General features: G+C 35.0%; 1 long non-coding RNA gene across 2 annotated transcripts; it reads left to right on the top strand.

Moving 5' to 3' along the window:
- Nucleotides 1–8,024: 8,024 nt before the first annotated feature.
- Nucleotides 8,025–13,034, top strand: LOC117934524. Of its 2 annotated transcripts, none has more exons than XR_004654499.1 (3): nt 8,025–8,704; nt 11,125–11,438; nt 12,330–13,034. It is a non-coding gene; the product is annotated as an uncharacterized LOC117934524 (long non-coding RNA). The 2 variants fall into 2 exon arrangements; XR_004654500.1 differs by lacking the exon at nt 8,025–8,704 and adding an exon at nt 10,695–10,733.
- Nucleotides 13,035–13,088: the final 54 nt, after the last annotated feature.

Here is a 13,088-nt window from a genome sequence, read left to right as displayed (position 1 = left end):
AGTATATATACATTTAAAAATTCATCTTAATCCTATAGATGTGTTTTAAGTTGTGAGAGCCCATTAGGCAGACGTTGTGTCTTCATGGAATAGAGAGATGATAATTATGATATCTCACATCAAATATGAAAAAAAAAAAATTATTATCGTAAAGTCGTGAGAATCCTTTGAGTCAAGAGCAAATAATACTTACATGATTGAAAGCGGGTTGTTACATATTATCCCTTCTATATGCCTAGAAAAATGATAATAGTTGAATATTAAAAAACTTTTGCATTTAAGGCATATCAATCATTTTTAATACATCTATAAGTAAGGTGAAAAGCAAAAATTGTGGCAAAGTAGGATGATTATTTTTTAATAACCTTGGTATATGTTAAAAAGTAAATTACATGCATGAGGTGAGACTCTTTTAATAAGTGAAAGATTCACTCATAAACATATATGGTAGGTGTAGGGACCACCCCTAAACGCACGCGTGGTAGCCTCATAGAGCACTCCTCCATTGGACACGTGGCACGTCCAACTTTCTGTTTGGATTCCCTCAGGGGGCACGCGACACTCTCAAACTCTTTATCCGGATGACTCACACTCTCTTGTTCGGACGTCTTGTCCAGACCCAGTGTTAGTGTCTTAAACAAAAGTCTTGGCTGTGTTTCGCGGGCCATCATTATTCATACTACTAAAAGCATGCTCGACGGGATCCTCCTGAGTCACTTTAGGCAACCTGTCATGACCTGCACCCCACCGCCTGTAGAGCGAAAAGACAAGGATGATGGCAAGTCATCCCTCCCATAATTTCTAACAACCGCCTGCAGGACAATGATGACTCTGCCACCATCTTAACACCATCATGACAAACCAAAAAGTCTTCCTACCATTAAAAAGGACAAAACTCCTAACACTATAAAAGACTCTCACACAGTAAAAAAAGGTAAGCGTTCTTTCCCAAAAGAGGAGGACCCAAGAGAGAATACAGAAATGTTAGAGATAAAAGCTAACAAAACCATCGGAAGGTGTGTCTGAACCCCCTGTCCAGACATCTTTTGTAGGTCGAATGAAGTGAGTACCATCTTCAGTTGAGCAGACGCGTCCATCTGGCATCTATAGTGGTCCCGGTGACGCGAGGCCTCAACAGTAGGTACCACATAAACATTGGGATGTAAATAGAGATTTTTCCTCCTTAATCAATAAAAGGATTCTCTATCAAAATTTGGTAAAGCTGTTTAATCATTTATGAATGGTTCTGCCTAAGAAAATATTGAGTAACTTAAGCCAACTTTATGACAACCAAACTTGAGTAACTTAAGTGAATTCCATCACTATCAAACTCACCTTTATATTTCCTTCCTTTTAGAAACAGTATTGAGTATTAAATTAAGCCAATTTGATCACTACTTTCCTTCATATTTCCTTACTTTCCTCAAAAATATTGAGTGACCTAAGGCAACTCTATCACTACCAAATTTTCCTTCATGTTTCGTTCCCTTTTTGAGAAAATATTGACCTGACTTGAATCAATTTCATAAAGATCGATTCAATTTGAAAATTTTGAAAACCCACTTGGCTAGTTTGGTTTTCAAAATAGGTTTTGTTTTTAATTTATTTATTGTCAACCCAAATCATTCTTACATTTTAAGATTTATATATAAATGTTCAAATTTGATGAGTATTATACATATGACTCTATTGAATTAATTCATTATTTTATAGTTAAATTGATTTTTAAATGTATGCATTATATTTTGGGCTAAAATTTTTAAATACATTTAAAATTTTAAATCCAAGTTACTTTCAATTAGTTTTAAAAATAAATTAGATTTAAGGTCTAAATTAACTTACATCCAACCGATCATTTGAATCAAACTTAATCAACCCTAGTTCGATTTGATTTTTTCATCACTAAAAAGTTGGTTTGGTTTTGAATATTTAAGAATAAACCAATCGTGTTGGCTCGATTAGGTTTTCTCCAAAAATCAATGGAATCACACATTTTTACACCTCCATCAAATCATTTTTCCCTTCAAATTACGGTTATACCATATAATTATATTGTCATTAATTATAATCATCATAATACCTTTAATAGCAATAGTATATTTATACCATAGAAAGACTACTTTTAGGATATATGAGAATGAGGAAAAAGAAATTGGAAGCCTTAAAGATTTAAGTAAAAACTAAGAATGAGACATTAGTTTTCCACATTTTTTATTTTTGAGAAAAATACTGAGTGACTTAAGCCTCATCACCAAACTTTTCCTTCATCTCTAGGAAATATTTAGGGATTAAGGCTACCAATATATCTTATGTTTCCTTCCCTTTTCAAAATATTGGGTGAATTTAGCCATGTCAATTATTACCAAATTTTGCTTATCTATTCCTTTTCAAAAAATTGAAGTGTTGTGCCAACTATACATTACTATCACTACTGGATGGACATGTAGCTAGGAGACACGTGCCTACACTAAAAACGAAATTACTATTTTTATGAACTTTTTGTGGTTATAAATGGACTTTTCGTAATTTTGTTTTTGTTTCAATTTGTTTTACAGTAACTTGTAGAAATGATTTAAAGTTGATATTGAATGTGATGCACCATTATGAATTTTAATATATGTTTGGTCTATTGGATGTTAAGACGTGCAATAAAATGTTTTATTTAATGCTTAATTGATGGCAATATATAAAAAGTAAGACATTATTGTTGGTGCACAACCAACAAGGAATGTTCAGCTAGCCTCCAAAGCTTAGACGACTATTTGACCTGTACATAGGAATGTTTGGATGAGTTTTTTAAGCACATCCCTCCGACACTTATGTAAGAAAGGGAAGACTTGAGCAATAAAAGAGTTTTTTGGAAAAATGGCAGCACACCTTTCTTATAGCCAAGGTGACTATTTATTCGGGCTTAATTGTAACATCTTGGGTGTCTTGGTGTCTTTGATTACGTTTGATTGTGCATTACCGTCTTTAACATCAATGATTGTCAGCTCATAATAATTGTCACGTCTTGATAAGCTTTAAAAGATTAATGTTTTAGCCTCATAACTACTGTGTCAGTCAAGACACTTGATGTTTGTTGCAATTAATGCTTATCATTAGCGTATTCAATGCCCGATTGGTTTTTATCCGTCTGTTATCCTTGGGTTAGACAAACAAACCTACTTGACCTTGTGTTGTGCTAGTAGGCTATGACTTAGACGACTCTAAGTAATGGCTATGAGTGTCCCACAATTATCACTAAAAACCTCAAACAACATGTAAAAACTCGAGTTGCTTATAGGCTTGGAGTGAGTTAAGAATTCCCAACCAAATCTCAGGTCTAGTTTACAAAAGTCAAATATATATGAGTAGACAAGTTTAACATGACTTAACCTTTCAATCCATCCAAATCACATCCTTAGAAAATGAAATTGTTTTTCTTTGAATGGTTTGTGGACAAAATAGAACAAAATAAAATGTATAATTTTATTGTAACATCCATATATAGAAAATTTTCAATTTTATGATTATAGATAGAAAAATTATTAAATAGATGCATAAGGAAATAAAACTTATTTCTTAAAATTATTTTATTTATTTATTTTTTTTATAAAATAAATGTTGGATAAAACAATTTATATAATTATGTATTCTTCGGTATTGCTTAAAACCAAATATAACCTAAACTTTCTAAAATGAAAGAAAAAAAATAGACACTTAAGTGTAGTGTTTTTTTTTTTTTTTTTTTTTTTTTTTTTTTTAATATTTTGACATTTCTTATAAATTATAATTTTTGAATATTTTATTATCTATTAATGCTCATTATTTTTTTTTGTCATTTTTTTAATGGATTTTTCTTAATGATTATAAGTAGAATTCATTAATTGTTTAAATTTGATATGAATGGGTTCAGGTATCTGTGTCGTGTTAGTGGTTGACTGGTTGTGTGCGGTCGAGGTTGTTGAGAGAGGGTGGGCAGGTGCATGGAAGAGTTATGACAAACGAGTATTGCATAGATGTGTTTATTCGGACGAATTTGGTTAATTCGTATGCAACAAGTGGGGAAATGATGGGTGTAGGGACCCCTCCCCCTGATGACACGTGGCGCACATTGCTATCCGGAGCAACTCCATCCGGACTCCCCAAGAGGACACATGGCGCGCTCCCCTATCCGGACTCCCTCAGGGAGAAGCACACGACACTCGCAAACATCACATCCGGACGATAGCATATCCTATCCGGATATATTGTCCGGATCATTGACTAAAGTGAGCAAGTCTTGCTACGTCATTCCGACAGCCTGCCACAGCCCACGTTCCGCCGCCTGCAGAGCGAAAGGACAGAAATGATGGTAAGTCGTTTTCCACGATCTCTGACAGCCGCTCGTAGGATGATGATGGCCCTGCCACCACCTAGAGGCATCATAACGAGCCAAAAAGTCTTCCCACCATTAAAGAGGGAGGCAGAGCTTTTGACACTATATAAAAGGACCTTCACACAAGGAGGAAGGTAAGTTGACTATCCCTAAAAAAGCCTGATAGCTTAATCTCTTGAGCCATGGCTGACAAAACCATCGGAGGGTGTGTCCGGACATCCTGTCCGGACATCTTTTGCAGGAAAGACTGAACCAGAACTCGATCTTGGTTGAAAGCGTGCGTTCACTTGGCAGCTACGTGGATCACTGGGACGCAAGGCCTCAACAATGGGGTGCGAGCCGGTGGATGGAAGAGTTGTGGTAAATGGATATTGCAAATGTGTTTGTTCGGACGAGTTTGGTTAATTTGTATGCACCGAGTGGAGGAGTTGATGGGGTGCAAGTAGGTGGATGGAAGAGGAGGCAAATGGGTATTGCGTAAATGTGTTTGTGTCGACGAATTTGGTTAATTTTATGCGCCGAGTGGGGGAGATGATGGAGTAAGAAAGACACGTCGGATGTTTGTAGAAATGGCTGATAGGAATATGGTGAGTTGGAATTCATTGGTTGCAGGCTATGTAAGGCGTCGGGATGTTGATAAGGCACGGAGGATTTTTTATGAGATGCCGGAGAGGAAATTCATCTCATGGCTAATCATGAATGCATGATGAGTACAAAGTGGGATATTCGTTTGGGTTATTTGGTTAAAGACCGCTATTTGCAAGAATAACCCATTCCTTAAAAGGTGAAAAAAAAAAAAAAAAAAAAAAGATCAATTAAGACAAAAATACCCCTCATTTTTCCTAAGGCACTTTTACTTTTCCTTCTATTTTATAGCATATTAGGTTTTTATTTTTCTATTTAATCATGGTTGCTCATTCTCTTTGTTTTTCTGTGGAGAAAAAGTCAAGTTCTTGTTATTGTTTCATCTATTCTTTATTCTTGGTTACGAAAAGATGTTAAAAATGTAAGCAACCAACAATTTCTTTTTTATATTATTATATTATTTCTTTCCGTTTCCTAAAAATTTAATACCTCACTTCACCATTATAGGTAAAAAACAGAGGCTCTATCGCTTATATCTTTACATTCAAAGTCTATATATCTTATTGGAAATAACAAAGATTGAGTAATTCTAAAAGACATCCATTGTAGAGTTGTGCTACCACAATAAAGTCAACGACCAATAGAAAGACCAAAAAATGAGAGAATTCGTTCAAGTGGAGAGGTTAAGCACACATGATGCTGTGGTAGATGTGGTGATTATGTGCACAATAGAAAAACATGCAAACGATTAACCCCATTACATCCTAGAGGTGAACATAGTTGTGTTAATATTGTTGAGAGTAATATCAACATCCAAGAATTCTCCTTACAATTAGTTCATCAGTCACTTTAATCATGTTACCATATAATTTCTTACTTGGGGATGGTTTAGCCATGTATCTACACTTTTTTTTTTATAGGGGTATGATGGATTGAAAATTTTTTTAATATGCTTAAAGCAATTTTTTTGAATGATTGATTGAAATTTTAAGTTAATGTTTTAGTTTTATCATATAAATTAATTGACTAAATTTAACTATGGTTAAGTTGGAGGTCATTATTAACCTGAACTTAACTATGGTTGAGTTACATTAACAAAGAACTCAATTGTGGTTAAGTTCACAGTCATTCTTCATCCGAACTTAATAGTGGTTGAGTTGCATTAACAAATAATTTAACTACAGTTAAGTTTATGGTTATAATTTTCACTTGAACTTAACAATGGTTGAGTTGTATTAATAAATAACTTAACTATGGTTAAGTTCACAATCAAAATTTTCATTTGAACTTAAAAGTGGTTGAGTTGCATTAATGAATAACTTAATTGTGGTTAAGTTCATAGTCAACATTTTCACCTAAACTTAACAATTATTGAGTTGCATTAACAAATAACTTAACTATGGTTAAGTTGACAGTTTTAGTTACATTACAAAAATTGTAACTTTGAGCATCAAGTCAAATTCATCCAAAATAACAATCAACCCTCAACAATATATAAACCTATTACATAGTCAAATTCAAACCCACTACATGGGTAAAATTTTGAAGTAGAATAATTCAATTGTCATTTTCTCTTGAAACTAATCAATACAGACACTAGTTAGAGAGTTGAATGGATGATCATGCATGGCTTATAATCGATCTTTCAACTCGTCAAATTGTTTTATAAGCATGGCTTGATCATGTCCAAAGTACTCAACTCTATGACATCCATCTAAGGAACTACTACCATCCCTCGATGGCTCTCCATAACCATAATTTGATGGTCCCTCGTCTGAGCTGGTAGATTGCGAATATCTCATGCCTCCTCCAATATATGTTCTTGGGTTTTTCCGAAACCCTTCCACCTTACCTCTTTCCCCAAATTTCCAATTAGAACTTTGCTCTGATCTCCACGATGTGCTTGCATTTTGGACATGGGACTTCAATTCCATGGTTTCTTTTTCCATCTTTATACCACCCAATTCATCTCTATTTATGTTCATATCAAGAGCAGTCTCGACAACTCATTTATTAGCTCTATCCTTAGAATGATCCCGACTTTTCTCAGTATTTGAACCCCTTTTACCAAAATTCAAAGAACTAGCATTTGGCTTGACATCTGCATCAAAAATATCACTTGAGTTATTGAAATTCTTTGTTTCATTTTCCAATAAATTCCTAGATTTCCAGGAAACTTTTTCAGCCCTTTCTTCATTGGACGTCTCTGATGAAGTGTCTGCACTAGATTTTCTATTCTTTTTCCCTATAAATTAAAAGAAAAAACAATCAAACCCTCAAATTATTGAAAAAAACCTCTCAACACTCCATTTGTTTCTCCAAAAAATGGTCGAAAGAAAAAGATTCTAAACCCTAGGGCCTCACATTTTACACTATTTTGATTTCAAAAAAATGGAAAAGAAAAAAAGAAAAAAAATCCCTACCAAATAGTTGAATTAGCAAATGGCACAAAAAGAATTCAAGATTTTGATTCATTTTCTTCTCTCGTGAATTTTCTTAGCAACCAAATAGTGGTAAAGGAGAAACAAAGAGTGAAAGAAATTGAACAAAACACCTCTAAAACTCTGTTTATTTGAAGAGAAAACATATGAAATTAAAGAAATTGAACCCTCTTGTCTTAACCAAGCCAAATAGTTGCATCAGTAAATGGCAAACAAATGATCCAATAATTTGAGTACTACTCTTTCCCATTATTTTCTCCGCAACCAAACAGGGGTTAAAGAGAAAAATCAGCAATAAAATTGAAGAAACCATAAAATTCGACCTACCCCAATAATTGCTTGGGCAAACAACACCCAAATAATTCGAGATCTCTACTTCTTTTCATTTCCCATTCCTTTTTCTCAGAAGCCAAACAGATGGTAAAAGAAAAAAAAAACAGTAATAAAATAAGAGTTATTTGGTTAAGATGAGTTTTTTGTTTTGTGCACCAAAGAAAGAGAATGAAATAGAAAAAGAAGATAAGATTTTTTTTTCGGTGGAGTCGTTCTGGAAATGAAGCAAAAGAGAAGAAGCTGTAAGTGTTGGAGAGAAATAAAAGAAGGGGTATTTTCGTCTCAACCAGGTCATTTTTTGTGCTTTTTAACTGGTGGGTTATTTTTACAAATATGAGGATTATTTTGACCCCTTTAACCAAATAACCCTATTTGTTTCATAAGATGGACAAGGTCTGGCATGGAATTAGACCAGGTGCCTTTGGTGTCTGCTTTGTCAGCCTGTGCTGAATTTGGGGGACTTGAATTTGTCAAGTGGATCCACTTGTACATTGATGAGAGATTGCATCTTGGGAATCAGCCATTGCTTGTGTCTTTGAGTAATTCGCTCATACACATGTGTGCCAGCTGTGGTCTAATTGATAAAGCTTACAGAGTCTTCATAGGGATGCAACAAAGAAACATTGTTTCTTGGAATACCATGATCACAGGTTTTGCAAACCAAGGCTATGGGGAAGCAACTCTTTGTGTGTTTTGATGGATACAGAGCTTGGGAATGAATGACACAATACGTTATACAATAACCTTCATTAGAGTTCTGTGTGTCTGCGGCCATTCTGGATTTCTTGACCAGGTCCATCATTTTTGTTTTGAGTTCAGAATCTGGGGAGATCCTGATTTGGGTGGGTCACAATATATTGAGGTTTGATTATGTTTGAATTTGGGAGTTGGGGAGATTGGTCAGGTACCATCAGAGCCCAAGTGTTTAGTAGATTACTTGGCATTGTTGACTCAGAGGTTTGGCAGGAGAGCTGGGGATATGAAGGTACCAGAGCTTCAGCTTGTTTTCTCTTTTGATGAAAATTTGAGCCTTTTTTTGCCTCTTGGGAAAATCTGCTAAAGATAAAAAGTTCTTAAATTACATAAAGAAATCCTTTCATAAATTAATAAATAAATCAAAATAAATCTTTTTCTTATTTTATGTTTTTGTGAATTATAAACATTTTCAATTCCTTCAATTTAGGTATTTCCTTTGAAATCATCACTTCCTCCATCCTACGTTTTCTCTCCTGGAAATCTCCATTTGCCCAAGTCTGTAAGAACTAGTGGAATCTCATGAATTTGAGAAGATATACATTTTTTTAATCAAATTGGCATATGAAATTATAGGCATTGCTATTCTGAGGCACAATTCTACTCATCAAGAGTGCTTTCTGTTAGGTAACTTTCTGATTAAGTAAATTTCCACTTCTTTCCTACTCATGGAAGGTGTAGAGAATGTCTTCCAGCCTTGTAATGAGGTAACCAATGCTCCTGTACTTGGTTTGTAACAATTTCAATACATTCCTCAAGTGGAGTCAAATGAAAAAGGAAAATTGGAAACATGAGTTGACTCGGTCATTGGCATCTGCCATGTATTCAATACTGATGCAAGCTATAAAGGCATCTCTGTATGTAGGCTGTGATCCTTCCCTAATTTCCTGTATTTTGCATTATCATTATTATTAATATGTTTTTTAAAATAAAAGAAACCATGTCATTGCATTGAAATAGTAAAGTACAAAGAAGGATGTTCAGCAAGTACAAAAACCTCTATACGATGTCTGATAAAAAAGACAGATAAGCGTATGCTAGTTCAAAAAGAAAATATCTGAAAACATCACAATGGTTAGGATGATGTTAGCTATAATTGATGGAGGTATAAAATCTCCTTTGAAAGAAACCAAATATCTAGCTCCATGCTTTGCTAATGCATCCACTACATGATTGCCTAAGAGGGCAGCCCAACTGAAGTCCATCAAAATTTGAGTCCTCTTTCTTTTTTTGTTGTCCATGATATGACAATAACAAAACTTCTTTCTAATAAGAGATTGGAGAAGTCCAAAGCTTTCTCCTGTAATAATCCTCCCAAATGAGCTAGAATCTCTACCTTTACAACCAAACCTTGATCCACAAGTTGAGAGAATACTCTTACCACTACAAAGTTATCCCTAAGCAACCCTCCAATCCCTCGTTGCCCTAGATTACCCCGAGAACACTCATCAAAATTTAGCTTAATAAAATCCATCGGAGGTGGTAGCCAGTCAGAAAGTGTCTCTTTCGTCAACCTTGTGGTTTTGCACACTAGGTTCCAATCTAGTAGGCTGAGGCTTGAAGAGATGCTTACAAAAGCTTCACTAGCAGAAGCCCAAGGGAAGAATAGAAGTAAAACAAGTCCTAAATTGCTTCCAAAGATGTCTACCTATCCTAAAAAATTCTTATATTTCCTTCACGCTGAATGTCCAAATCAAAGTGAGACCAGAAATGTGCCAAAGAGTCTGGTCTCAAGGAAGTCCCCCAAAACCTTTAAAGGATATAATCAACATCTTTTCGACTGAGAACTAATCAGTCCTCACAAGTTTGAATAGCCTATATCACAATGTAAAAGTTACAGGGCAATGTAAAAGGACATGATCTATAGACTCCCCACTCCCCCTACACGACACACTGTTTCGGTCTAAGAGCTTTATAAGGTTTTCGATGCTGAAGCAAGTCATTAGTATTGACCTTATTCTCCATGAGCCATGCAAGGGTTTGCTAAAATACATCATCATTATTATGTTAGTTGCAATACATCATCCTTAGTCACTATGCTATCTCAAATGCATCATCAATATCTATTGCATCACTGTTTAAATATCAGTGAATGAATTTTTGAGCTGCATAGAATTTTGAGTTCAAATTTTGGTCCTATATATTCGGGTTTTGGTTATATAAACATTAAACGAACTTTTAAATGTTGATTTATATCCAAATTCTTCTTTTCAGATAGCCACTTTTGCAACCTATTTTGGGCTTGGACAGCAGATTCACTGGTGATTGTCCTGTCACTTCCTCTTAAATGTCTCTCTGGTCCATTTCCCTCAACCACTGTTTACTTTATCATTTAAATTATTCTTTGGGGGAAGATCTTGGTGTCAAGTTATATGTTCAAGTTTTTACTTCAACTAACCCTTCATTAAAGTCAATTTATACTAGTATAACATTTAGTTTCTACAATATTTAGTCTGCTTTTTGATGGTCAATTGATTATCTCTCATCTGAAAATCTTTGTTGTATATTAGGTGATGTTTTTTTCTTCCAGTTTTCTTGAATATTCCTTTATGACATGATTTTCTGGTTTAGATGCTGTAGTTACATGGATATTATACCCCTTCGTCATCCTGAATTTCTAACTCTAAACTTGGTTGCATCTTTATAATGTAGCATGTAAATGATATGGGGGTTGATAACATTAAGAAAATCTAACCTCTTTGGCAATCAAATATGGTGAAAAAGTCTAGCTGGCAGCTGCAATTACCTATTCCACTACAACAGTTTGGGAACAGAAAAGTATGTAGATTTTGTTATTGAAGTGTAGGGAAGTTACAAGGAAATCTCTTACTTTCTTTTGTCTTTCATTGAACCCAAGATTATTGGTTCTCTTGGAGTAATCTTTCTTGCCATGATTTTTCTGGAGCTTAGATTATGGTCGGATAAATCTGGAAGTTCTTTAGTGTTGTGCAATGGCTTTGTTCTTGGTAAATTTATAATCTTGCATACTATTCATTTTTGTTGTCCTGAATGATAAGTGTTGTCATTATATTCTCAGTTCTTTTAATAACTATATTCTCAAATTTGATAAACCAAGCACAAGTGCAATATTCACATTGTTGATTTTATATGATTTATACATACATAATTTTTCCATGCTCTGCATAACATTAATTACCTTATATTGCAGGCCATAAAAATGTCAATGGTCTTTCTTGAACTTCAATAACAGTTAATATCCTATCGGAAGCCCAGTTTGTCACATAATTATATTTTCTTCATATCTTATACCACACTCTGGTGCCATTTCAATTGTATTGTTCATTCTTGCCATTTTTATGTGCTATTTTTATTCTTTTGCTTAAAATGCCCTAACCTTAGTTTTGAACCCCTATGGATCACCTCTTAATGGTCAGTAGCTTTCTGGGTCTTAGGATTGGCTCCATTGTTGTCAGTCTTTTTCATATTAATTTGAGGTATCAATAAAGCATGTTGAACAATGTAAATAATAGCACAATCCTAGAATTGTGTAGGTCCCTCTGAGGAGCCGATGACATAGCACAATTAGTTGATGAATTTTTTGGTCATTACATACTAGATATTTTGCTGTAAAAGAAATGCCTATTGTGGGGAGATTTTTAATCACTGACACCAGTTAAGGCTTTTATTTTGATGCTAGCTCTGTGGATACAGCCCCTGTTGTTAGCATGTTATGTGCTTCTTATGCTTCTTTAGGCTGTATTTTTAGCTCATACTTTGCATTTCCTCATGGCCTAGAATGCAATAGATCATTTCATTGCTATGTATTGCTGATTATGATATATGATTAAAAAAAAGAGAAAAAAGATACTAATATCTGCTGTACCTACTACCTACAGGAGTCAAGCCTCCTGACATACTTACAACAGACAGTTGGATTTCTCCAAATACCATTACAAGGACTCGTGCTAATGGAAAAGCTTCTTCAGAGGGAATGAGTCTAAACATGAGTACCCCTTCATCAAGTCTGAAGTTTGAAAATCATTCAGTTTTGAAAATCATTCAGCACTATCTCCCAGTGATCACAGCAGTGTGGAAGGAGTCTTAAATCTAGTGGAACTTAACACAAACAAACCAGACCCTTTCAACTTAGGTCCACTCATGAAATTGAAAGAGTCCCTTCAGCCCGTGGAAGGAAAAGCTGGGATAGAGTCTCTTAATATGCCTTCACAGCAGCTGCATCTGAGGATTTCTGTAGCTATGCTGGCTGCTTGGATCCTGCAGAAGTTTCTGCTGGTTCTATCAGTGCATCTCTTGTTCCATTTTATTGTGGGACTCAGAGAATGCAAAAATTGCACAAAGATGTCAAGTTGCTGCTATGTTGTACTCAACTGAGAGTCAGGTTTGGGATAAGTACAAAATTTGTTGATCGTGTTAGGCAGCCATGGTTGAGTTTTGAGGTGGATGAATCTCCAAGCCTATGCCAGGTTCTTGATGCATGTGGCCAGGTTGTTCACATGTCCATGGATTCTGGTAGCAGATCCAAGTGGAGGCCTGTTGTGACCTGAAAGAATGGGTTTTTAAACTCTCCTACCATATGATAAAAGCAAAGTTTTTAAAGGCGAAAGCGTAAGGCGAGGCGTAAGCCTCGAGGCGTT

This window comes from Vitis riparia, chromosome 17 (genome assembly GCF_004353265.1).
Source record: "Vitis riparia cultivar Riparia Gloire de Montpellier isolate 1030 chromosome 17, EGFV_Vit.rip_1.0, whole genome shotgun sequence".
Taxonomy (NCBI): Eukaryota; Viridiplantae; Streptophyta; class Magnoliopsida; order Vitales; family Vitaceae; genus Vitis; species Vitis riparia.
Note: the sequence above shows the minus strand (reverse complement) of the source record. Positions and strands in the feature narration are given on the sequence as shown.